The sequence below is a fragment of the Arachis ipaensis genome, chromosome B7, assembly GCF_059453495.1.
Source record: "Arachis ipaensis isolate K30076 ecotype BB chromosome B7, ASM5945349v1, whole genome shotgun sequence".
Taxonomy (NCBI): Eukaryota; Viridiplantae; Streptophyta; class Magnoliopsida; order Fabales; family Fabaceae; genus Arachis; species Arachis ipaensis.
This window is the reverse complement of record NC_142442.1, coordinates 62,347,034-62,353,866: the sequence shown is the minus strand read 5'-3', so window position 1 is coordinate 62,353,866 and position 6,833 is coordinate 62,347,034.

Here is a 6,833-nt window from a genome sequence, read left to right as displayed (position 1 = left end):
CAACACGAAATAAAATTGAAAAAGAGAAACGATCATACCATGGTGGGTTGTCTCCCACGTAGCACTTTTAGTTAAAGTCCTTAAATTGGACATTTGATGAGCTTCCTGTTATAGTGGCTTGTGCTTAAATTCATCCAGAAATCTCCATCAATGTTTGGAATGCCAACAGCCTCCGGGGTCCCAAACTAGGCATTTAAAGCTTTTGAGCAGCCTCAAACAGATTCTCAGGCTCCCGGGGTGACGAATGTCAGAATAGATTCCAGGATCCCAAACTTTGCTTTTAAATCCGCCTTTGTCTTGATCTATGTTCTTCCATCCGGGCGGTTTAGAAATTGTATTCTCACCAAGATGATAAAACACCTTTCGAGACCCAGTCAATTGGACTTGATACCAATCCTTGCACTTCGAATTGAAAGCGTCGAACCTTATTGAATCTTGCACACCAGCTCTGAGTACGAGCCATTTCCCTCTTACTCTTAAAGCCGCAGAGAGCTCTAAGCTGGCCATCTATTTCAAGCAAACCATATTCAAGTGGAAAAGTAAAGACAAAGGTTAAGGATTGTACCCACTTGAAGCTTGTATTAGGTGGTAATGGTCTTGGGATAGGTGTTTCCAGTGGTTCTGTAAGCTTTACTCCATTGTATTCTTCTATGAATTCCTCCACTTCTTCGTAAGATTCTTCAACTGCAACTGCGTCTTGATCAAAGCCTTCTATGTCTTCCTCATCACTCAAGTCATAAGTTGGAGGTTGAGAGAAATCTACTTCGACATCATCTTCGTATTCACTTGGATAAGGTTCTTCAGGCTCAAGGAGTTCAGTTGCAGATGCAAGTTCATGACTAGGAGAGGTTGATTCATGATCATCACTGCCTAAGGAATCAATTTCTTGGTCTGTTCCGTCCAATTTTTCACAAGGTATATGCTTTGGAGGTTGTGCACTATCCTCCTTGGCATCAAATTCGAACTTCTCGACGGAATCCTTTACAGTTCTCGATTCCCATGGAGGTTCAGCATCTCCTAAATCTTCAACCACTTCTTCCTCTACAACTATTATGGCTTCCTCCATTTGTTGCAATACAAAGCCATGCTCCTTATTGTCAATCGAAGTTTCTAGTGTCTCCTTCATGCTACGCTCTTCTTTTGATTCTCCACATGTAGCCATGGGAGTGCTTTGAGTGCTCAGATATTGGGAAGCTAATTTATTTACTACCTCGGTTAAGGCAGTAGTGAGTTCCAGTACGTCCCTTTGCATATTCGCTTGCCCTTGAAGAAGAACACGAAGTTTGTCATCCATTGGAGATTGGGGTGGATGTGAGGGTTCATTGGTTGGGAAAGAGGGTCATAATACAGAGGTGGTTCTTCTTGATAAGGATATGGGGATGGTGAATGTTGCGGTGGTGGTTCTTGGAAATAATTAGATTGGAATTGTGGTGGATAAGGGTCATATGGTGGTGAATGGTGAAAAGGAACTTGTGAGTGTGGTGGTTCAAAGCTATGTTGAGAGGGTGATTCATAAGCACAGGGTGGAACTCGTTGGTAACTACGAAGGGATCCACCGTATCTATTGCCTTGGCATGCATTGTAGAATGGTCGTCGTCTGTGATACTGAGGAGGGTGTTGTTGCCTAAAGGGTTGATCAAGTCCTCGTGGCTCCATCCATCCTTGATTGCTCTGACCTTGATGCATGTTCCTGCTATAGCTTTCATTCCCTTCAACAATATTAGAACCAAACTCAAAGCGAGAGGGGTGAGAACTCATGGTAGCTAATAAGAATTAAAAAATGAAAACAGAAACAAATAAACAAGCAGAAGAAAAATATTTACAATAACCAATAATAAGGCACACGTTTGCAATTCCCCGGCAACGGCGCCATTCTGAAAGAACAAAACTCTCGCGCGATCTAGAATTTTTGCAAATAAATTTGCGTTGTAAGTATAGCTTCTAGACCGACAAGAATTCCTTTCTTACAAACATTTTAGTTGTCACAAGTAACAAACCCAATAAAATTTATAAACCAAAGTATTCAAACCTCGGGTCGTCTTCTCAAGGAATTGCAGGGAAGTATGAATTATTATTGGTTATGAAAAAACAGTGTTTTTGGGTTTCAAAAAGTTTGAACAAGGGAAATAAATTACAGGAATTAATAAATTAATAACTAATAAAACTCTTGGCAAGGTGTGAAAATTTGGAAGTCCTATCCTAGTTATCCTTATCGATGGTGATGAGAATTGAGTTTTAATCCCACTTAGTTAACCTTTACTAGAGCAAAGGAAAGTCAAGTGGACTAATTAGTTTAATCCTTAAGTCCTAGCCAACTCCTAAGGAAAGACTAGAGTTATTGGAATTCAATTCAATTAGAAAAAATAACAATTATCAATCACGATGAGTTTGATAACTCAAGAGTCTCCAATTAATCAATTAAAGCCAAGAATATAAAAAGGCTAAAGATAAATCTGAAATACCTCAATTACATTAATAAAAGAAAATCAATCTAAACATAAAGAGTTCATGAGCCAAATTGGTAACATAAGTCAGATACGAATAAAAGCATTAGAATAAATAGAAATATAAAAGGAATATTGAATATGAGAGGAAGTTGAAATCCTAAATCCTTTAAGAGGAATCCTAATCCTAAAACCTAAGATAGAGGAGAGAACCTCTCTCTCTAAAACTACCTCTAATCCTAAAATTATGAATGTATGATATATCTCCTTTGATTCCTCCATTCTCTGCCTTATATTCTGTGTTTCTGGATTCAAAATTGGGCCAAAAAAGGGTCTAGAAATCGTTGGGGGCGTTTTCTGCAGATTTTGCACGTGGCGTCTGTCACGCGTCTGCGTAGGTCATGCGGTCGCGTCATCTGGAGTTCTTCTCTTCCATGCGGTCGCATCGGTCACGCGTACGCGTCATTTGCGTTCTGCTCAAGGTACGCGTCCGCGTCAGTCATGCGTTCGCGTCGCTGCCTTTTCGCACTAGGCACGCGGCTGCGTCGTCCATGCATTCGCGTCGCTGCCTTTTTCTTCAAGACTCCATTTTTGTGCTTTCCTTCCATTTTTGTATGTTTCCTTTCTGTCCTCTAAGCCATTCCTGCCTTAGGAGATCTGAAAATACTTAACACACAAATCACGGCATCGAATGGTAATAAAGGGTAATTAAAATTAATATTTTTAAAGTATAGGAAACATGTTTTTCACATATATCACATAATAAGGAAGGGAAAGTAAAACCATGCAATTTACATGAATAAGTGGGTGAGGGATTAAATAAATCACTTGAATTGGGCACAAAATACATCATAAAATATGGGTTTATCATGGACCTACAGATACCATCGTTCCCGACCTAAAGGAATATCGGCTTCTGCACTTACCTTGGAGGCTCGCGTATGGGCACAGATCATGTCTCATTATGTCTTTCTGAGAACCCACGAGTCCTCTTTCACTGCAGACATGACTGTTTTACTCTGGTGTATCCTTACAGACCAGCACCTAAACTTACTAAGACACATCCGGAATGCAATGGGACACGTACAAATTGCGGGCAACTTACCTTTTCCCGCCTTGGTTTCAGATCTCGTCTCAATAGCCGGAGTCTCCTACAGAGCTGGGGACACCAAAGCCATGCTTCCACAGGATGATCAATATGTCCCTAACGGAAAATATATCAGACCTCCAGCAGCCACTACAAGCCAACCTACTGAACCGGCTGGAGACATCCCTCCTTCAACACCACAAGCACCTACAACAAACCAACTGCTCCATCAGATACTTGAAAGGTTGGATCGGCAGTAACACAAAGTAAAGCTAAGAGAGCGCCGTAACAAGCGCCGATTCACATACCTCAAGGAGCTACTTATGGGAAACTACAAAGACCCAGACACCCCGGACTCCACTTCCTTTACCAGCACAAGGAGCCATGACGGTCCCGATTGTGGAGATACTGCTACCAGCCCACCTTTGTTCCTGACAGATGGCACCGAGGACGGTGCAAAACCTTAAGTGTGGGGAGGTCGGTCAGTACCTAACTTCCGGAGGTAATTTCTCTTCCTTAACACCAATAAAATAGGATATTTAGTTAGTTTTTCTTTTGTAGAATAGGATAAATTGCATAGTAATAGGTTAGTTGCATGCATGTTCTACTTGATTGAAAAGATAATAAGTTTCTTCTAAGACCCTATTTTTGTTAGAACAAAATTTCACTAATTTTAATCAAACCTTTTATGTTAATTTTTCTTGAAGTTGCATTTGGAACATAGTTTAAAAGGCTAAGAACACACAACCCGTAAGATTTGAGCTTGGTTACATGGTTACCTTATTTAACCATAAATATTTTATTCTTGTGTGTTTACTTTTCTATGATTGTAATCTATATTTTGTTTCATCCTATATGTCCAATGTTTAATATATTTATATGCTTGCATATGATTGAGGCCATTATTTGTTTAGCTCACTTATCCCAATTAAGCATACCCCTTAAGTTACCTTTTTTAGCCACTTTGAGCCTTTAAATCCCATTTGTTCTGTATTTTACCACATCACTAGCCTTAAGCGGAAAAATAATTATATATCCCAATTGAATCTTTGGTTAGCTTGAGATAGAATTGTGTGTTAATTGAGTATGGGAAGATTGTGGGAACAAAAGATAATAAGGGAATGTGTCATGATAATATAATGGGAATTTGGGTACCTACTCATGTGAAACTATAAAAATTAAAAATCCATGTACATTGATAAGCTATGTTTATTTTCATGTTTTAAAAAAAATAAATAAATAAATAAAAAATAAATAAAATAAATAAATAAAAAAATCCAAAAATATTCAATAAATAAATAAGGGGACAAAATTACCCCAATGCTAAGTTAAAATTCAAAGATCAATGCATATATGATAAAATTAAAATAAAGTTGATACATGAGTATAGAATGTGAAAAGGAAATTTTGGGTAGCTAGGTATGAAATTTAAAATTATATAGAATATATATATGTGTTAGGTGAAAGCTTAGGTTAATTAAAGATTCAATTTATAAGCTTACTTAGCCATATATGTACCCTTACCCTTACCTTGGCCCCATTACAACCTTGAAAAGACCTCATGATGTTTGCATTGGTATGTTAAATGTTGTTGATTGGTTAGGTGTAGAACAAATTTTAGAAAGCATGATTAGAGAGGAGTAGAGTGATTGCCCTATACACTTGAGAGACTAGAGTGTACATACATCATCAGTGAGGGTTCAATGCTTAAATTCTATGTTCCCTGCTTTCATGAGCTACCTTCTTACATTTTTATCTGTTCTTACTGTATAAGAATTGAATTAGTGAAATTTAATTTGTGATTGTCTTAAAGATCTTATTTACTTTTAATCAAGTGGACAAGAATCATATAGTTGCATTCATATGTACAGGTTGCATTGCATTGCATGAGTTTTACATGTTCCTACTCATTTATTTTATCTCCTTCAACTAAGCATGAGGACATGCTAATGTTTAAGTGTGGGGAGGTTGATAAACCATTATTTTATTGTTTATATTGTGTTTAATTGTATGGTTTTATCAAATCTTTTCCCACTTATTCATATGATTAGCATGTATTTACAATTCCTTCCCAAAATTACTCCATGGTTGAAAACTTGCTTCCTAGAGACTTTTAATTATGTATTTTAATTCTCCTTTATTCCAGTCGATGCCGTGATCCCTGTGTTAAGTGTTTCAGGCTTTATAGGGCATGAATGACTTGGAAATTGGAGAGGAGGCTTGCAAAAATGGAAGGAACACAAGAAATTAAGGAGATGACCAGCGAGAATTGACGCGGACGCATGGCTCACGCAACCGCGCGAAATGGAGAATTCATAGTGACGCGCTCGCGTGCTTGACGCGAACGCATGGATTGGAAACTGTACGAGTGACGTGAATGCGTGGACGACGCGCACGTGTAGCAAGGCAAAACGCTGGATGACGCGATCGCATGACGTGCGCGATCTGCAAAATTTGCTAAATTCGCTGGGGCGATTTTGGGCCATGTTTTGACCCAGTTTTTGACCCAGAGAAGCAGATTAGAGCCAGGAAACATGCAGAGACCGAGAGATATTCATTCCGCATGATTTTTAGTTTTTAGATCTGACTTTACTCCTCCTCTAGGTTTTCTCTCTACACATTCATAGTTCTTCGGATTTTGTTTTTATCGCTTTTTGGATTGGGATATTGAGAAGAGTTATTACCTCCGCCAAGACTTCATCATTCTAGTTTGTTTTCCTTACTTGTCACTTACTCTTTCATATCCTTAATTTATTCAGAATTACTATTGGATTATTTTTAGAATTTACTAATACAAGAACTATTTTTATTTTTAATTGGTCTTTTTTATTATTATTTATCATGTCTTCCTTTATTTACCTTTCTTATTTTGTGAAATTTACATTCATAATGAGCGAGTAGTTCCATAACTTGATTGGAAATTGATTGAAAGGAGAACCTTGAGTTGGAATGCTCAAGAGTAAAATTGTAATTGAGTTTATTGTTGGATCGCCCTCTAGTCACTGACACTAATCCTTCCCAAGGGAGAGGATTAGAACTTGTGAATAGAAATAGACTTCCAACTTGCTTGACTTTCCTCTACCTGGTAAAGGATAACTAAGCAGAACAACCTTCAATTATCAATTAATCTTGGGAGAACTCCAACAAGGATAGACTTTCCGACTAATCTACTCCCGGTCAAGAGTTTTATTTAAATTACACAAATTCTCTGATTTAATTTCCTGTTTATCAAACTCAAACCATTTTGGAAAACATATGATTAATAGAATAGCACATCTTTCTGCAACTTGTTGGGAGACAAC